The sequence below is a fragment of the Heptranchias perlo genome, chromosome 14, assembly GCF_035084215.1.
Source record: "Heptranchias perlo isolate sHepPer1 chromosome 14, sHepPer1.hap1, whole genome shotgun sequence".
Lineage (NCBI taxonomy): Eukaryota > Metazoa > Chordata > Chondrichthyes > Hexanchiformes > Hexanchidae > Heptranchias > Heptranchias perlo.
The window spans coordinates 20,864,536-20,885,347 of record NC_090338.1 but is presented as its reverse complement, the minus strand read 5'-3'; the positions used below and the strand labels follow the sequence as shown (position 1 = coordinate 20,885,347).

The following is a 20,812-nucleotide window of genomic DNA, read 5'->3' as shown; positions in this document are numbered from 1 at the left end:
TATGCATCCTTTGAAGTACATAAATACGTTAAAAAATACATGCGTTTTCATAGAGGGCAGCTTCCGCAGATGTCAGTTCCAGACTCATAACACTTCCAATGTTAAATGTTGTCATGTTTGTGATTGCTCAAATGCTAACCTTTTTTAATTTGCTCTCAGGGTGTGCCAAGGGTACATTTATCACTTGCCCATAGTTGCCCATGAAGGTGGCAGTGGCACTGCTCCTTGAGGATAGCTGAGTGGCATAACGAGTTAACCACTAGATGCATGTATAGACCAGACCAGGTAAGCATGGCAAATTCCCTTTCCTGAAGGACATTACTGAAACAGTGAGGTTTTATGACAAAATGGCAACTTTCACGATCATATTTTCTGGGGTTAGCCCATAAATTAACAAATTTTTTGAATTTATTTTTACAACTTGGCCTAGTGGGGTTTGAACTCACAAATTCTGGGTTGCTAATCCAGTATCAAAATTACCACACAATCATGTGCCACTTATGGGCAAGTGCCTTTCCACAGGGACAATAATCATTGGGCCCCTGAGCAAATGGTTCATAACAATACTGGTACAGTCCTGGGAGGAGGGCAGCAAACCTCTCTGCACCAGGTGGTACATGGCAAGGGGAAACTAGCAAAGAGAAATAAAATGAGAGGGAAAGTGGGGTTTGTTAATCCTCAAAAGCGAAAAGACTAAATTTCCAAATTCAAACCAGGAACACGCGTATTGTCAGTCAGCATCAAGTAGCTTTCACAAAGTGTAAAGGTGTGAGTGAAACTCGTTTATATTCTTAGTCATGAGGTTTTAGTGGCGTGCTCCAGTAAACAACCCAGCTCTGAATGATCTGCTGCTGATTGCTTATGGGATGAGACACTGACAAGACAAGTGCAGACAAGCATAGCACTGGCTGAGTAAATATTAGATTGCTTACTGACTGATCATGAAGGTGAACCAAAATTAACCTCTCCCGTTGGAAGCACAAAAAAGCATCTTTGCAGAGGGAGCATTAAACAAACCAAACATCAGAGGTTGGTTTTAAGTCCGCTAAAATCAGAAAAAGACACCACTGGAGTGGGAAGGTAACTTGTGTCAGCTACCTAGGCCCTAAGCTCTGGAATTCCCTCCCGAACCTTCTCCGCCTCTCTCTCCTCCTTTAAGATGCTCCTTAAAACCTACCACTTTGACCAAGCTTTTGGTCATCTGTCCTAAAGTCTCCTTCATTGGCTTGGTGTCAGTTTTTGTCTGATTATGCTCCTGTGAAGCGCCTTGGAACATTTTACTACGTTAAAGGCGTTATATAAATGCAAGTTGTTGTTGTTGAGACAATTATTGCAGTCAATTACAGATAAAGAAGCATAGAGTTCCAATAGACCAAAGTACTTCCCATTGACTCCCATTGCATAGACTTTCAGTGGACCAAACTATATTCCTATTTTCCCAATGTGAAAATAGTTTGGTCGACTGGAAGTCTATGCAATGGAAAGTGCTTGGTCTGTTGGAACTCTAAGCTCTATTGTGTATAATTCAAAGGACTGAGCCACTTGTGATCTACCTATAACATTAGTAATGCCCTGCACACTACAATCGGTTTAGGCCCAATTTTCACCCAGGGACAGCAGCGTGCTTTAAAAGTCCTACCATTTTTTTCCAGTGTCATTTGTTTGTAGTTTAGAATGAATGAATGATGAATAAATAGGCTGTGCTTCAAAAGTTATGAGATTGGCTTATTTTTAACAAATCTCTGCACTTTATAGAAGTCATCATTAAAGCATGAAGCTGATTTGACAAAAGCTATCCTTTGATTCACTGGCTCTATATTTACCTAGATTAGAGTTTATTCAGAGAAATCGAGACTGAATAATTACCAAATGGGCTTCAATGTGAATAAACACAGTTATACAGATAGGGTAGGTAGAATATTGTGTATTTAATTGTTACTGGTCGATGGAATGAATTCCTGTTCTCTCAGTGTGGCCTCTGACTGAGCACATTTCAGGCCCTGCACCCAATCTATAGTCTTTATGAACATAGATAATTCTCTAGCAGTACAATAATAGTGAAATTCTTAGTTTGGATTTGATTCAGGGCTCTTTGTAATTCAAGATTGATGATAAGGAATACATTTATTAAGATTTAAAAACACTATTACAGCAGCAATTCAGTCTCAGCTAACAAAACTCCATTTTTCAGAGCTCCACCTGCATGCAAGTCAACCTGGAACACTGGCCTTAGCTTCAGAAAGGCTGACAACTCAAACACTGCCCCGAATGTAGGCCTGTAATATGGAAAATGTTATTTACTCTCTTAATTTTTTACAATCCTTGTCAGTCAGCCATTGTATACATAAAGCACCAGATGTTTGAATGTAATACCGATGCACTGAATGGTCCCAAAAGACTCAGACTGGAGTTTGCTCCATGGGCGCAACCCAGAAGTTAGACTCGAAAATGCTACCAGGGTCATTTACACCCTAGTATCCTCCCAATTTCCTTTGAATATGTCTGTACAATTGGGGCACAAGGAAAATCAGAACCCACACCAGTAAATTTCTTCTTTGAGTCGTAAAATTTAAATTTCAACTCATTTAATCGTCATTCACAGACGCCAGGTTAAGGAACCAGCAATCGGGGGTGCTTTTCAATTTGTATGGTGACTTATACCTCTGCCGTAAAAATGCATGAAAAGAAACCGAAAATGCAGAGCAGATCTCAGTGAGGATAATTTTTTTTAAATGCTCAAAAAATTGCAATTAAAAGAGCAGAAAAATGACTTTGTTGCCTGCTGCACCTGAACATTTGATCTCAATGCTGGGAGACCCCCAGAACAAGTGCAATTGGAGGATACTCGCATTTGAGAGTTGAGATACAAGTGTATCTGGGCGCAAATGCAGAGGAAACTCCAGGCCTAATAAGTTTATTGTTCATGTGTTCTATAGTCGGTGTTGGTTCCATTAGCTCTAAAAAAAAGTATCATGCTGCCACACATGTACTGCTCTTTTTTTTCCTCGTCTATCTCTTTCCAACATGATACATGGTACACACTATGGAAAATCTGATACTGGCATAGTTGCTAATTTAGGGATAGTAATGGCTCCCTAGTGTTAATATTGAAGTTCCAAGCACCTCGAATTTGAAGTAACTTCCTTTGACTTGCTTGTGGCTGGCTCATTGCCAACCCACTCTTGGGAGGAGGAGGCATGTACTAAGTGCACTCTTCCTCTTACATGTTGTCACAAAATAGACTCACAAATACATACAAAAAGTTGCAGAAGAGACGCAGGGACAGAGAATGACAAGCATGGCGTGAGATAATCCCCAGTCCCATATACTCTTCACACCCTGAGAGCTTCTGAGTGAGGAGACTGGCAGCAGCTGTTAGTGTAGTCAATGCATGTAGTATGGGTGGCAAAGAGGCGGGTGGGTGAATACAATGATCATTCCTACTGTTCAACAGCAAGTCCGAGTTCTTTCTAAGCATACTATTTGTATGTAACTGCATATCATATTAGTACTATTTCTTTTATGTAAGCCCGTCCTGTGTAGGTGTTTTATTTTGTCTTGGTTGTTAGACTAACATTAGCAGGTATACGATAATTAATCTGTTCAAGTTGTACTAGTGCGTCACTAATGTGCAAATGTCTGCGAGCTGAAGGTCCACAGCACTCTGAAAGCTCCCTGCATGTTTGCTGTTCATTAAGTTTTATTGCTGTACATTAATGCAGACTCTGTGGCTTTGCTTTTCCAAAATAACGGTTATTTGAAAGTTTCTTTTTTCTCATTTGAATGTGGGGCATTGAGTCTGTACCTGTGTCCTGTTCTCCCCCAATGGATACTAACACACACATCAAAGGGGATCTGTACTTACTTACATAGATTTGCATAGGTTACTTGAACAGGAGAGATACACCATTTCTACAGGGACGATGTATCCAATTTATACAGCTACTGTTCCTATATGACATACTTAGTCAAAATGTCCTTTCATCACCGACATCACTTCTCCAGGTCTCTAAAACCAGCCCCTCTACTGTGACAGACATATAATGCAGGAGTCAGCACCGAGAAACATGTATGCCATAAAATGCCAGATGTGAATAAATTGTTCCCTCTTACCCAGCGCAAAACATATACAATGAGCAATTGGCACTAAGCCATAGATAAACACTACTTTGGCATCAGATTTGAGTAAATGATTGCCTTACTTGTATTGTACAAGGAGAGGGATTGACACAGAAGTTGGTGCTGAGACATAAACAAGCTGCATAGTACAGGACCAGATGTGAGCAAAATTATCAGCTTTTATTCAGTGAATTGTATCTTCAGACTAATAATGATGATCTTCATTTTCATGCTCTCTCTCATTAGACACAAGCTTCTTCCAACTGTTATTCCAGACCACTCATACCTAATCACCCATGCTCCGAGCTTATCATTCATGGTGTTTGTAAACTGTGAGCATCTTCATGTCAACAGTTTGCCGAGATCTTGATGGAATGGCTTAAAAGTCTCGGTGTTAAAGAGATGCCACATTATTTCAAACCTTCTATGGGCAGTCATAGAATCATTCAGCCCATTGTGCCTGTGCCGGCTCTTTGAAAGAGCTATCCAATTATCCAATTAGTCCCACTCCCCTGCTCTTTCCCCATAGCCCTGCAAATTTCTACCTTTTCAAGTATATTTCCAATTCTCAGCCAGTTTGCATAAATTCTTTGTTTAGCTTTTACTTTCTGTTTCTTTGATGGTAAAAGAGCAAAAGCATTACCCAGTGGAGCATCAAGCCATGCAAACTATAAAACCCTTTCCTAAAGCTGACATCTCTCACTGAGGTATATTTTCACAGATACTGGCCATCTTCTAGCACACCATTCATGTATGAACCGAGACCGCACAGGTGGGATTTTCCAAGCCCCAGTTTCAATTCTGGGCCTCTCGTGCAGTGGATTCTTTATCAGAAAATCGTAGGTGTACTGCCCACAACATTCAGTTTATTGACATTAATGGACAAAAAATTGCAGCAATGTACCCCATCATTTTCCAAAGAGTCACTCGCTGGGTGCAAGGGCACGTTGGTGGCGTGGGGCCTCAGAAAATTCTGTCCTAAATGAACGAGACTGTCCTAAATGGTTCTGCACGAGACAAACGAGTTCATTTACCAGATTGCACCCCCAAAAATGCATTATGTTGTCGCATATTCCATCAATACCCTGTGATAAATCATCTCTGAATCACTGCTGGCCTGGACATCAGGCGATTTGCTGCTCTTCTTCAAATAATGTCACAGAATCTTTACTGTCCACCAGAACAAGCAGACAGGGGCTTGGTTTAAAAACTCATCTGAAGGACAGTACTTCCAACATTGGAGCACTCCCTCAGTACTGCACCGAACTGTCAACCTCCATTGTGTATTGAAGTACTGGAGCACAGCTTGATCCCACGAAACTCTGACTGAGAGCAGAAGTGGTACTAACTGAGCCAAGCTCATAGATATGTTGGACAGTTTTTTTTCACCCTGTAACGAGTTGTAAAATATAACCTGGTACTACTTGCATAGAATGACATAGAATTTACAGCACAGAAACAGGCCATTTGGCCAAGTGGTCTATGCTGGTGTTTATGCTCCACACGAGCTTCCTCCCACCCGACCTCGTCTAACCCTATCAGCATATCCTTCTATTCCTTTCTTCCTCCTGTACTTATCCAGCCTTCCCTTAAATGCAACTATGCTATTCACCTCAATTACTCCATGTGGTAGCAAGTTCCACATTCTAACCACTCTCTGGGTAAAGAAGTTTCTCCTGAATTCTTTATTAGATTTATTAGTGACTATCTTATAATTATAACCCCTAGTTTTTGACTCCCCTAAAAGTGGAAAAATCTTCTCGACATCTACCCTATCAAAAACCCCTTCATAATTTTGAAGACCTCCATTAGGTCACCCCGCAGCCTTCTCTTTTCTAGAAAAAAGATCCCCAGCCTGTTTATTTTTCCTGATAGTTACAACTCTAAAACTCATTATCTGTCAGGTCTTGCATCTTGTGGCACTGCTTTTATTAAAACACCAGCTACATCAAAGAAATTGTCTTCTGTTAACACATTAATATATACCCTAAAGCTGAATCTAAAGTATATGAAAAATTAAGCATCCTATTCCCCTGAAGGCTCAGTGGTAAACACATTGCGTGCAGTGTTACTGAGCACTATAGGCAAGAAAATTGTGCTGAGTTAGATGATCTTGGTCTGGGTGACAGTAGAGTTACTATAAATGGCCTCACTGTCCTGGGTCCAGAGAGGAGAAAAAAATAAGCCAGAGCTCCTGATCTTGATTGCTAATTAGTGGCCTCTGCCAGAACATGTGCATTGATGGAGGTTAGGTGAGAAAAGTATTTGGTTTGACTGTGTTGTCCCCTATAGTTGAATAGCCTGTTTACACCCACCATCTATATCCGCACATTAAAAATGGCTGCTTAGATGATGTTACAGAAGACTGCCTGTACTCATGAAACCATTCATCAGCATGGATCTCCAGCTTCAGAGAAAAGAGGTGAAAATAATTAACCTCCTTTACATAATGCTGGATGGCGATTGATGGAAAAAGGACAATCAGTCTTTGCTGAGGTAAAGAGGTCTGGTTCAGCTTCCATTTGTGACCTTAATCATTGCAAGCATAGTAGAATCAGAGAAAAAGAAACTAAGCTTTTTGATGCCCCTTTAGTTTGTTTTAGACTGTACAGTAGGTGAAACACTGATCCCAAGAACACTAGTGGTTCCAACTCCTGAGCGCATGCAATCATGCCCACTGTCATCCTGTCTATATTGTGGCTTCCCGTAACTGTCTAACTCTCCCTCACAGCTATTTTGCTGTCACTCTATCAAGATATTGATTCTATTTCCCCCATATAAAATGTAATAAAATTTTACAAGCACATTTCTGAGTAAATGGGCCATTTTAATGCAGCTGTAGAGGGCACCTTGCTTCAGTTGCATTTGTTCTCCAGATCTTAGCTTGTCTCTATTTCTAGTTGGTAATACTACCATTAGGAGATTAAATTTGGGTTAACTCCATACCCCAACACATACACAGAGAAAACATTTCTACCCTATTCCCATCCCTGAAAAGAATAAGGTTAACCGGTCATTTGTTTCACTTGCTATTTGTGGCACTTCGCTGTGCATCAGTTGGCTGCCGTGTTTGCCTGCCCAGCAACAAGTGACTTCACTTCAAAAATAACTCTGGCTGTGAAGTGCTTTGGGATGTCCTGAGGATGTGAAAGGAGATACAGTCTCCTCCTGGTAATTCAAAGTCATTTCTGCACTAAAAGTGTTGAATCATCTAGTAATTGGAATGAAGCAATATAAATAACACAGTAGAGTGGAAATATAGTGCGAACATTTTTTGAATTAGCAGATATCTTGAATTGAGCCACTTTGAATTCAGAATAAACTGTACAGAAATGCAAGTTCTTTCTTTCATTTTCAAACGATCCAGGGAAGATGCAGAAAATTAATTGATTTGGCCATTTGATTAAAAAATATATAATTAACTTCACTTTGGATCATGATGAAGAACAAGAAACTTTCAGTAGTTTCACAAACATTTCTGTCTCCATGATGTCAATTGCAATTTTTTTTTTCGTTCACGGGATGTGGGCGTCGCTGGCGAGGCCAGCATTTATTGCCCATCCCTAATTGCCCTCGAGAAGGTGGTGGTGAGCCGCCTTCTTGAACCGCTGTAGTCCGTGTGGTGACGGTTCTCCCACAGTGCTGTTAGGAAGGGAGTTCCAGGAATTTGACCCAGCGACAATGAAGGAACGGCGGTATATTTCCAAGTTGGGATGGTGTGTGACTTGGAGGGGAACATGCAGGTGGTGTTGTTCCCATGTGCCTGCTGCTCTTGTCCTTCTAGGTGGTAGAGGTCACGGGTTTGGGAGGTGCTGTCGAAGAAGCCTTGGCGAGTTGCTGCAGTGCATCCTGTGGATGGTACACACTGCAGCCACAGTGCGCCGGTGGTGAAGGGAGTGAATGTTTAGGGTGGTGGATGGGGTGCCAATCAAGCGGGCTGCTTTATCTTGAATGGTGTCGAGCTTCTTGAGTGTTGTTGGAGCTGCACTCATCCAAGCAAGTGGAGAGTATTCCATCACACTCCTGACTTGTGCCTTGTAGATAATGGAAAGGCTTTGGGGAGTCAGGACGTGAGTCACTCGCCGCAGAATACCCAGCAGATACACAGAACACTATATGAAAAAATATTGTTTGAATGGAACTGTCATTATTTTTGAATGTAAAAGTTCATGAAATAAAGTTGAACATTGCTTTTTTCTGCAGATTGAACCATGTGTTAAACTTGTCTTTTAAAGTTTCTAGAATACCCAATTTCCCTCTTCTTTTCGTCCATTTTATTTTATTATCTTATTGGTCTTTTCAAAAATAAATAGAGAACTGCCTAACACCCCTGGAAATAACAAGCTAAGTCAACTGAAAATCTAATTTTTCAACAAGACATTTTCAGAAAGTAATTTTCCAAAGTAACTTTGGATTGGTCAAGTACTGAAAACCACATACTGTACCCATCACTTAATCACATCATGAGAGGGCATGAAAAAATATTAGCAAGTAAAATCAAGGAAAACTCAAAGATATTTTCTAAATACATAAACAACAAGAGACTAATTAAAGAAAGAGTAAGGCGTATTAGAGACCAAAAAGGTAACCTATGTGTGGAGGTTTAAGATGTGGGCATGGTTCTTAATGAATACTTTGGGCGCTAAATTGGGCCGTGTAGCGCCCGTTGTTTCAGTGCTACACGGCCTCTCCGACATCCAAGATGGCGTCCTGGATGAGCACGCACGTTTCCTGCGTGACACGCGCCAGACGCCATCTTGGTATAGGAGTTAGCACAGGCACAGATAACAAACGCTGGAATCATGTAAAGTCGGGAGAAAATGGCTTCAATCAGTGTGCAACGCTTATTTAAAGTGATAGACACCATTTTGGGACTTAACGCTCAACTCAACGCACAGTCTTAACCCCGACCATCTGAACGTGTTTTAGAGTGCCTGGAGGACCCCCACCAATGCTATTTAAAGGGACCATGCACGATTTACAGGTTAGTGGCTGGATTATTGCTTCTGGCTGGCGAGACATTTGTAACTGTTTTTGGAGGTCCCCTAGACTTCACTACTAGGACGCGGGGACATAGCCTAATATTTAGAGCCAGGACGTGCAGGAGTGAAGTTAGGAAATGCTTCTACACGCAAAGCTTGGTAGATGTTTGGAACGCTCTTCTGCAGACGACAGTTGATGCTACCTCACTTGCGAATGTTAAATCTGAGATTGATAAATTTCTGTGAACCAAGGGTATTAAGGGATATGGGGCTAAGACGAGCATATGGAGTTAGGTCACAGATCCATCACGATCTCATTGAAAGACGGAACAGGCTCGACAGGCTAAATGCCACTGCCATTTGTTGCCACTTGATATGCGCCACCTTCTCCTGCAAGAACTAAAGGCGACATGAGGAAAAACTTTTATGCAGCGAGTGGATATGATCTGGAATGCACTGCCTGAAAGGGTTTTCGAGACAGATTTCGGCTTTCAAAAGGGAATTGGATAAGTACTTGAAGGGAAAACATTTGCAGGGCTACAAAGGGCAGGAGAATGGGACTTGTTGGATTGCTCTTGCAGAAATCCAGCACGGGCTCGACTGGCCGAATGGCCTCCTTCTGTGCTGTAACCATTCTATGATTCTATAAGAGGGGGACGATACAGACATTGTAGTTAAGGAGGAGGAGTGTGAAATATTGAATGGGATAAACATAGTGAGGGAGGAAGTATTAAGGGGATTAGCATCTTTGAAGGTAGATAAATCACCAGGCCTGGATGAAATGTATCCCAGGCTGTTAAGAGAAGCAAGGGAGGAAATAGCATCATTTTTCATTCCTTTTTGGCTACAGGCGTGATGCCGGAGGATTGGAGGACTGCTAACATTGTACTGTTGTTTAAAAATGGAGAAAGGGATAGAACGAGTCATTACAGGCCAGTCAGCCTAACCTTGGTGGTGGGAAAATTATTGGAATCAACTCTGAGGGACAGGATAAACTTAGAAAGGTACAGATTAATCAAGGACAGTCAGCATGGATTTGTTAAAAGAAGGTCGTGTCTGTCTAACTTGATTGAATTTTTTGAGGAGGTAATGAGGAGGGTTGATGAGGATAGAGCATTTGATGTAGTCTAAATGGATATTAGCAAGGCTTTTGACAAGGTTCCACACGGCTGACTGGTCAAAAAAGTACAAGCCCATGGGATCCAAGGGAAATTGGCTCAGTGGCAGGAAGCAAAGGGTAATGGTCGACGGGTGTTCTTGTGACTGGAAGGCTGTTTCCAGTGGGGTTCCGTGGAGCTCAGTACTAGGTCCCTTGCTTTTTGTGGTATATATCAATGATTTAGATTTAAATGTAAGGGGCATGATTAAGAGATTTGCAGATGATACAAGATTGGCCATGTGGTTGATAGTGAGGAGGAAAGCTGTAGTCTGCAGGAAGATATCAATGGACTGGTCAGGTGGGCAGAAAAGTGGCAAACGGAATTCAATCTGGAGAAGTGTGAGGTAATGCATTTGGGGAGGACAAACAAGGCAAGGGAATACACAATAAATGGGAGGATACTGGGAGGCGTAGAGGAACAGAGGGACCTTGGAGTTCATGTCCACAGATCCCTGAAGGTAGCAGGGCAGGTAGATAAGGTGGTTAAGAAAGCTTATGGGATACTTGCCCTTATTAGCCGAGGCATAGAACATAAGAGCAGGGAGATTATGCTAGAACTGAATAAAACACTAGTTAGGCCACAGTTAGAGTACTGCATACAGTTCTGGCTGCCACATTACAGGAAAGATGTGATTGCACTAGAGAGGGTACATAGGAGATTTACGAGGATGCTGCCAGGACTGGAGAATTTTAGGTATGTGGAAAGATTGGAGAGGCTGGGGTTGTTTTCTTTGGAACAGAGGAGGCTGAGGGGAATTTTAATTGAGGTATATAAAATTATGAGGGGCCGAGATGGGAGTGGATAGGAAGGACCTATTTCCTTTAGCAGAGGGGTCAATTCGCAGATGGCATGGATTTAAAGTGATTGGTAAAAAGATTAACGGGGAGCTGAGGAGAAATTTTTTCACGCAGAGGATGGTGGGGGTCTGGAACTCACTGCCTGAAAGGGTGGTAGAGGTAGAAACCTCATTGCATTTAAAAGGTACTTGGATGTGCACTTGAAGTGCCGTAACCTACAAGGCTACAGACCAAGAGCTGGAAAGTGTGATTAGGCTGGATAGTTCTTTTTCAGCCGACACAGACACAATGGGCTGAATGGCCTCCTTCTGTGCCGTAAATTTTTATGATCTGCACAGGGTACATACTGGTGGTCCAATTGGATACATGAATCATGGATAATGATATCACGTCTACTTGTTGGAATACTGAAAGAAAAGAAAGGCTCGCAATTATATAATGCCTGTCACGACCTCAGGACGTCCCAACGCGCTTACAGCCAGTGAAGTACTTTCGAAGTGTAGTCACTATTGTAATGTAGGAAACACGCTATAATATCTGAAAGAATCGAAAGTGTTTTCTGATTTAGAAATTTTTAGTATTTTTCAGTGTCTGGAGTTGAATGGAAAGCAAAAGAGCTCTTGTGACACTCCGGTAATACAATTATCCATTGCTCTGTTGGCAAGAAGTAGTGGAGGTGGACAGCAGTGAATGCTCCATGCTGTGCTAGAGTAACGAGAAGATCATTAACATATCTTAACTGGTCTCATGCTTGCATGCTCACGTATGGGATTAAAGCAGTCAGTAAAAATCACATCTAATATGTGTTAGCCAGCAGATCCAGAGATTTACAGTCATGAGCTATGTTGTAAAGGTATCCAATCTCTCTATCTCTATCTTAATTCCATTCTTGGTTTACATCTCACCTCCTCTTTCTCTTAGGTGGAAGGAGAGGGGCACCTGAGGACAATACATTTTGTAAGCATCTTTCTGAGGTATTCAGGTTCTTCAAGTTCAACAGCCATCTTCATTGTTTGGTGTCTATTCCTTTATCCTGTGATCTCACTCCAATTCCCTTCCCTTTTGGAGTGCACAGGTAGAATTTTGGAGAGAATTCTAATGATGTTTACAGTCCCAAAGTTATGCATTGAAGTGGGTTATATTACATCCAGATAGCTGACAAAGAAACCTCCACTGAAGGGGTTAAGACTGCTTCTCTTATTTGGCCCTTGTTGGATTTTGCCCCAGTTCAGCAATTTTTTTTAAGCTCAAAATTTTATGACTCATTTTGCAACAAGACCTCTCATAATTGCACCCAGGGTAGCCCTAATACACAGTTTTATAATGAACAGAAATCTAATAATCCTGGACCTTTGCAAATTGTTGTGTGACTAACCGCACACTTAAAAGGATCATAAATGATTTAAAAATTCCACTAAATGAAGCCCAAATACAATATCGCTTATGTGCCATGAGTGTTGTTAATGAGAGCTCCATTTCAGAGATTCCACATTATTAACATCGTATTTTCAATATATAAACGGTCTCAGCAGATAAAGCTGAAATTACAATAACAGGAGTGTGGAATCGTGTAAAATGTGGATGAAACTGTCTTGTTAATTTGTGACTTATATGTGAGTGAGAAAAATTAAAAATGCAGCGCATCTCAGCAGCAGGCGAGCGCACTGCTGTGAAAACACCCCTGGAAGTACCTCCATCCTTGCCATCTCTGTGTGGCACCATCTTAGCAGCCTCCTTAAGAACCAATCCACATGATCTAACTTAATTACTTCCCAATAAAAACTTTATTGTACATTAAAATCCAGATTAATTATATGTCGAAGCAAACAAGCACATAGCAGATGCCCATTTAATATGTTAATTAGGCACGTCTATACATAACCAGTGAATTTGCAACAAACAGGTTTTCTCAATTAAGCAACCACAGTATCTCAAATAGAGAGTTTTATATAAAATTCATTTGTAAAATATCCTAAATTTTAAAAAGTAACTGATTAAAAATTGTTTGAGTGCTTACCTCAAACCACACGTGTCCCTGTGACCCTAAACATTTGGACAATATTTAAATTGAGTGCCTCTGGGTACCACTTTATCATATTGAAGTGTAGGTATGCACTAGAAGCAACACTGTAACAACCATACATTGCAGGCAGCTGAAGCAGTAAGAATAAACCTCCCCGTGGATGCTCACGGGAGAATTAATATGTGGGTTTCCTGCGCAAAAAGAATAGAGAAAAGTGAGAAGGAAGAGAAGGGTACCTCTTATTAAGGTACTCAAGATCTTTCTGGGCATTGATAAATTGAACCCTGAGAAACATGGCCAAAGAATGACGATGAGGAGGCATAAGAAGCAGCTCAGAAGGGGTAAGGTGAATAGAGAGATCAGATGTAACTATTACACAAAGAGATTGCTAAATATTTGGAATATACTGGCCAAGGAGGCAACTGAGGCTGATAACACCAGTAACTTTAAGAGGGTGTCGGACAGGCATTTCATAAGAAAATCAATTGAGAGATATATGTAGTAAACTGCGTACTTTGTTTCTGAACTCTGGGGCTGACCAGGTGGAATTAAATGGTCTTTTTTATGTTCCTTTGCAATATTTTTTCATGTGCGATCCCTCTGTGCCATTTCAAATCTGAGTTAAACTTCAATTCGTTTATCATTATGTCTCTAGTCGCACTATAATCTTGATACTGCAGAAAATTCACATTTTTCCTTCTTTGCTCTTTCATGCATTTCTATCTGTATCCCAGCATCAGCAATTCCTTGACTGAGACACCACAATAGCCATTGTGGAAATGGTCTACTGTCACACTGGCTCCACTGTGTGGACAGCAGTGAAAAAAACAGCACAAGAGACCATAAGTAATTCAGGGTGTGGTCATGATTATGAGTGGACACCTTTCACAGAGCTGATGAGTGGCAATTTATAGTGATTCTGTTGATTCCAAGGTCTTGCAGTCACTATCGATAAGTGATTCATAAGACATGATCCCTAACTGAAGTATTGTTTTACATGACAAATAAAGAAGAGGAAATGTGTCCAGTTGTCCAGTCACCTGTTTGTTCGCACTTCCAGCAGAGGACACTCAAGATCAGCATTGACCTAATTAATCATTCCTTTAAATTATTTTCCTGTACATCTTCATAATATAAGCTATCAATCATTACTACCAGGTGCAGTTGCGAGGTTGTAGGCAGCCTTGAATTATCACCATGTTTCTCAGTTTCGGGTATCATCTTGTACTTTGAACTTGATGTTGTACAGACCATAAAGCCCCTATATGCCTGGTATCACAGTATAATAATAAATTCATTGCTGACAATCACTTTGCTGAGCTACTTGGATACGTTGGCATGGGCAGTATATTCATTATTTTACCAAGATTGGGGTGCATTTTCAACAGATATCCTATTCCTTCTACAAACCAGTTGCAATATCTTACTTACGGTAAGATCAACTTATTTCCCCTTAATGTCCATGCCTGTTCATATAAGATCTAATTCTCTGTTTTCTTTCCCTTGGAACAATTGGTGGCTATTTCCTTTGAAATTAACATCTTCACTCACCTACACATTAGTAAAACAATGTGATTGGGTTTGTGCTGGCTATTACTTCTGGTAAGATTTCAGTGAATGTTATTATGGAAGCTCAAAGACCATCAAAATCCCATTTACAAAGTGACATCTTCACTGGGACCTCAGTGGCTGATGAAAATTGAATGAGGGAACCTTATTGCCTGATAACAATTTAACATTGTTCTTTTTTACTATCTCTGGAGGTCTCTGGTAAATGTTGTAAAGTCTATGGTAGATTACTTACAAAGTACTCTGGTCACATCTGGTGGGTAAAAACCGGTACTACACAAAGCTTCCTCTTATAAATTATATGAAGTCTTTGGAGATCAATACAACTGAAATTGATGCCAAACACACTCGCATTAATAGACATATTTAAAAAGGTTATCACTGTTAGAGGTCACTGTAAAGGCAAACACAGCGACTGTAAACAAAAGTAAGCTAAACGCCAGGTCCATAATTTCAAATATTTAAAAGCTTTGAAATGGAAACTCCATGTCTATCAGTATTAAAAAGTCTGTGATGAACTCTGAGCCTGCTGCTATCCCAGAGACTTCTAATATACTCTCAGAATATCAGATTTAAATTTTCAATTACCTTATTGTTAATTTCACTGAACACAAACTCCACATTCAGCATAAATAGCCAATATCATCTTGTACCAAGAATGTATATCACAAAAATCATTGGTGTGATGAAACACCTATAAAACACATGCCTTATCACTCATAATTACCCAATAAACTGTACATGTATTATATACTGAGTACTGGACCATCTCTGCTAGTTGACAAATAAACTCTAATCACATCTCATAAATTGTACACTGATAGTAAAGCTTTGTTATGAAGTAAAATAAACATTAATATTATTTCTGAGTTATCAGCCAATGGGCCTTTATCGGTTCTCATCCCTCCTCTATTGGTGCTGGATGGGTTACCATCCTGTAGATGATGAAACAGGAACAGTTTGATAATTATATTCCATTCATACATGATTCCCATACCCAGCCCATTCCATTAACTCTCTCATTCCATTCCTTCTAAGCAAATCCCCCATTCATTCTATTAGCTTTCCTATTCCGTTCTAATCCAATAGACATTCCATCCCACCCACTACATTTGTACATGTCCATATATATCTCTAAACAAAATGTGAATTACTTATATCTCGAAACAAAATATAAATAACTGTCAGTTTACCAGTTCCATGCCCCAATCCATCCCAAGGGGTGTCTGTGTTCATTGTGGAAATAGACAGTGCCTGCTTGCAACCATCTGCACTCTCAATTATTTTACAATGACAAAGAGCAGATAATTAAAATGAAATTTCTGTCCCTACCATTATGAATCCTTTAGCAAATCACAATGAAAACTGTAGGAATTGGATCATGTGGCACAGCTTTATCCAAAAAATGCTCCTTCAGTCATCGATCTGTTGAAATACAAAATAAAATGAGAAAAAGGTTGTCTCAAACAGTGACAACTGGTAGTGTCAATGGCAAAAAAATATTTATTTTCATTAAATTATTCAATGTTTAACCAATTCAATTAAAATACATTTTCTGACACATTTTAATATAACAATACATATAAAGAATTGAAGGTCAAATTCTCCAATTGTGCATCCCACACCATTATTAACAGAATTGCCAAACAATCAGTACAATATTTTAATTTGACACTTTGAATCATTAATTAAAATGTAGTCTTTAAAAGTTAATTATCTTCACCTTTGAGTTTATTGCAGATTTTTTTAAAAAGAAACTCTTGTGAATTCTTTATGGTAAGATGAAGGATGTTAGTGCTGGGAAATGAAACATTTCCAATTTGGTCAGTCTGAAACATTCTCAAGTTAGGTAAAGCACAGCTGGATACAGAGTAAAACTCCCGTGCTCAACCTCAACAACATGCTTTAGCTCCAACCTCAGAAGGCTACCCTATTACTCCTGTGATAGTTTCCTTTCGTGTGAATTCGGTGCAGTTTTGTAGTGTAGGCCCATGTCCATACGGAATTGGTTTGAGACTGGCCAGGAACTCTTACATCAGGCAGACAGAGAATTTTGATCCATTAATCTCCAGTGGATTTGAACCCAGGTCCTTTAGCAGTAGGCCAGTATCTAATGCCTAAACCACCACTTCCCAAAGGTTTCCTCTTTTGATGTGAACTATTGCACTGGATACTACTGGTCAAATAGGTAATAAGAAAAACACGATTGATATGCAACCTGTCACATAATCAGTGAATCAGCCTACTGAAAATACTACGGAAAAACACAAATATGCCGATGAAGCATTCAAAATTTTTGAAAATTATAATTTTAAATATCAGGATAAAAACAGTTGCTCTTCATTATGGTTTGGCATTTATTTTTAAGAAAAATCCTCTTGAATCATAATAGTAAATGAATACTTTAACGGTATTTATTTTTCCCTTTCATTATTCTTCTGTGCCAAGAAGCAGCTCATCAAGCAAATGATGTGCTCCAGGCCAATTATTCCACTTCAGGTTGCTCCCTTACTGTAGGGAAGTGCTTGGAATACTCAGTGGATCACCACATGTCAAAGCTGCATGGAGAATTGTGGGTGAGAAATTTGTTCATGGGGTGTGGGGAATGTTGAAAAGGCTACATTAACTACCCATGACTAGTTACCCTGAGAAGGTGGTGGGCCTAGTCCTTAAACCACTACAGCCTTTGTGAGTGATTGGGTTTTTTGCAGATGTTCTGTACCAATTGTTTCAAAGGGCATTAAGCCAGACTGGGTAGGCATGGTAGGTTCCCTTCCCTGAAGGACATTGGTGAACCGTTTGTAATTTACAACAATCCAGCAGCTTTCATTCTTATCTTGCCAGACTTATTGAATTCAACTGCACAATTTGCCATGGTAAATTTGAACTCATTGGAGGTGATTTTAAACCCCAAGAACAGGAAGGTTGAGGGCGGGTGGGAGTTGAAAATAGTTGTTTTTTGGGTCGTGACTGCAACCCAGTTTCACTTCTGGGTTTAACGTAGGTGCATAAAAGTACAGGCTTACCACTGGGAATACAAAGTCCGAAAATTATACAGTTGCAATCCAAAAAAACAACTATTTTCAACTCCCACCCGCCGCCAACCCACCCGTTCTTGATGGTTAAAATTACCCCCATTAGCTTTGGGCTGCTAGTCTAGTGCCATAACCAACAGATCAAAGCAGACAAAGTTGGTTATAGTCAGTGTGTTATATGGTATATTACTGTGAAAGAATCAGGATATGAGGGAAGCTTGTAATAACACTAATCTGCTCACATCAGAACTGTACACAAATGAGGCTCACTAGACTAACACTACTAGATATTTGCATTTGCTTCCTTTTTCCTTCTGTGGATCTTACAAAACTGACAGCAGGAATGCAAAAAAACAAGCTTCAAATTCAAATTTACTCAGTTTGGAAAATTAGATAACTTTACATTTTGTTCAATGGTGAAAATTCCAGTATTCCAATTTTGAAGTGACCAAGTGGAGAGATTAGAGAAGCTGGGATTGTTCTCCTTAGACAGAGAAGGTTAAGAGGAGATTTAATAAAGGTGTTCAAAATTATAAAGGATTTGGATAGAGTAAATAAGGAGAAACTGTTACCACTGCCAGGAGGTTCGGTAACCAAAGGACACAGGTTTAGGATAATTGGCAAAAGAACCAAAGGGGAGATGAGGAGAATTGTTTTTAAGCAGCGAGTTGTTATGATCTGGAATGCACTGCCTGCAAGGGTAGTGGATGCAAATTCAATAGTAGCTTTCAAAAGAGAATTGGGTATATACTTGAAAAGGAAAAAATTGCAGGGCTACAGGGAAAGAGCAGGGGAATGGGACTAATTATATAGCTCTTTTAAAGAGTTGGCACAGGCACGATGGGCTGAATGGTCTCCTTCTGTGCTGTATGATTCTAAGTTTATCCTTATTTAAGTGTTTCCTGTAGTGTAACAATGCAATCCTATCAGCAACAGTATCATAGTGTCATAGTAGGATACAGCACAGAAGGAGGCCATTTGTCCCATCGTGCCAGTGCCAAGTCTTTGATAGAGCTTTCCGATTAGTCCCAATCTCCTGCTCTTTCCCCATAGCCCTGTACATTTTTTCCCTTCAAGTATTTATCCAATTCCCTTTTGAAAGTTATCATTGAATCTGCTTCCACCACCCTTTCAGGCGGTGCATTCCAGATCATAACAACTCGCTGCATAAAAAAATGCTTCCTCATATCGCCTTTGGTTCTTTTGCCAATTACCTTAAACCTGTGCTCTCTGGTTACTGAACTTTCTGCCACTGGAAACAGTTTTTCCTTATTTCCGATCATGATTTTGAACACCTCTATCAAATCTCCTCTTAATCTTCTCTGCTGTGACGAGAACAAGTCCAGCTTCTCCAGGCTCTCCACATAACTGAAGTCCCTCATCCTTGGTACTATTCCAGTAAATCTCTTCTGCACCCTCTCTAAGGTCTTGACATCCTTCTTAAAATGTGGTGCCCAAAATTGAACACAATACTCCAGCTGAGGCCTAACCAGTGTTTTATAAAGGTTTAGCATAACTTCCTTGCTTTTGTACTCTATGCCTTTATTAATAAAGCCCAGGATCCCATATGCTTTCTTAATAGCCTTCAAAGATACATGCATGTATTCCCCCAGGTCTCTCTGTTCCTGCAACCCCTTTAAAATTGCACCATTTAGTTTATATTGCCTCTCCGCATTCTTGCTGCCAAAATGTATCACTTCACACTTCTCAGTGTTAAATTTCATCTGCCACGTGTCTGCCCTTTTCACTAGTCTTGACTATGTCCTCCTGAAGTCTGTTACTATCCTCCACATTGTTTACCACATTTCTGAGTTTCGTGTCATCTGCAAACTTTGAAATTATACCCTGTGTATCCTCTAGATATTCCTACTTTTCTAACAACATCTCACTTTTGTAAATTATTAAAGTTATAAGATTTGACCCTCCTACTGGTACATCATTAGAATTCAGTTTGGATACACAGGTCCCCTCAGAAAGTTGATAAGAAGAAACTACAAAGGCTACCAATAAATGTTTGATGGCAAAGAAAAGTCAACTGCAATTTTACATTAAATTTATTTAAGTAAGAAATGAATCCTTCTCATGAATATTTTGTACAGTATGAAAAATTATTCAATATTAGATCTGGGTTTATTTCACCAACTTGCAGCATGGAACTCAATAATATGAATGCATTTGTCAAAGGAAAATTGGGTGGGTTTTAATGAGACTACTGGATAAACACATCAAATTTACAATATTAACTGAAGTTCCTTGTACCTGGTCACTGCCAAGCAGTTAGGAGAAATGTGAAATGGAAACTGAGCCAAAATTAACAAACAAAATCTTCTAATTTTTCCATTTTGATGACCTTCAGGGGTCTCGGGAGGAGAAGGAAGAATCAGTTTTCTTGATGACAGAATAATTGTGTTTCCTGAGCCACATTGACTCAATAGTCCCCAAGTACGACAACTGTTCTGTGCTGAGTTCGGTGAGTTCAGCCAGGAGAGCAGTTGGGATGCTAAACTGCATCTCTGGGCTAAGGATGGGGAAAACAAAAATCAGCCAGGTTTGAGCTCTTCTGATTACTATCCAGTTGCTTCTGCTGGAACCTTCACCTGAGGAAAGGGTTATGCTTGGTTATGATGCTTTTCACATTCAATACACTGCCAGCACTTACTCGGCTCACACAATAAGAATCATTTTTGTTTTTTTGCCAAGCAATTTTTGTTCTCGCAACAGGAGTTCCATAAACCACGGATTAAAATGTCAAGTGACTAATCTGTGTTCCACAGCCCATTTTAGAACTGTTGGAAATTCATTTAAATTACAAACAGAAAATGCTGAACTTTCTACTTTAACCCAAAATGGATTTGATTCTTACGATGTCCTGCTGTCTCCAGGTTATATTTGACAACAGACTGCCAAATTTCATGTCCTGTGCACTGGAAGATTGTTAACATTTTACTTTTTGATTCAGAAATGGGTTTGTTCTCCTTAGCGCAGAGAAGGTTAATGGGAGATTTAATGGATGTGTTCAAAATTATGATGGATTTTGGTAAAGTACATAGGGAGAAATTGTTTCCACTGGCAGGACAGTCGGTAACCAAAGGACACAGATTTAAGATCATTAGCAAAAAGACCAGGG

At 40.0% G+C, this 20,812-nt stretch overlaps 1 protein-coding gene across 1 annotated transcript in view; it reads right to left on the bottom strand.

The window, feature by feature from the left end:
* Positions 1-20,812, bottom strand: part of tenm2a (teneurin transmembrane protein 2a) — a 1,632,827-nt gene that overhangs the window by 1,491,533 nt on the left and 120,482 nt on the right. The window contains exon 3 of the mRNA XM_067996099.1: positions 15,983-16,075. The gene's annotated coding sequence lies outside the window, so the exon portion shown is untranslated. The remainder of the gene's footprint in view (positions 1-15,982; positions 16,076-20,812) is intronic.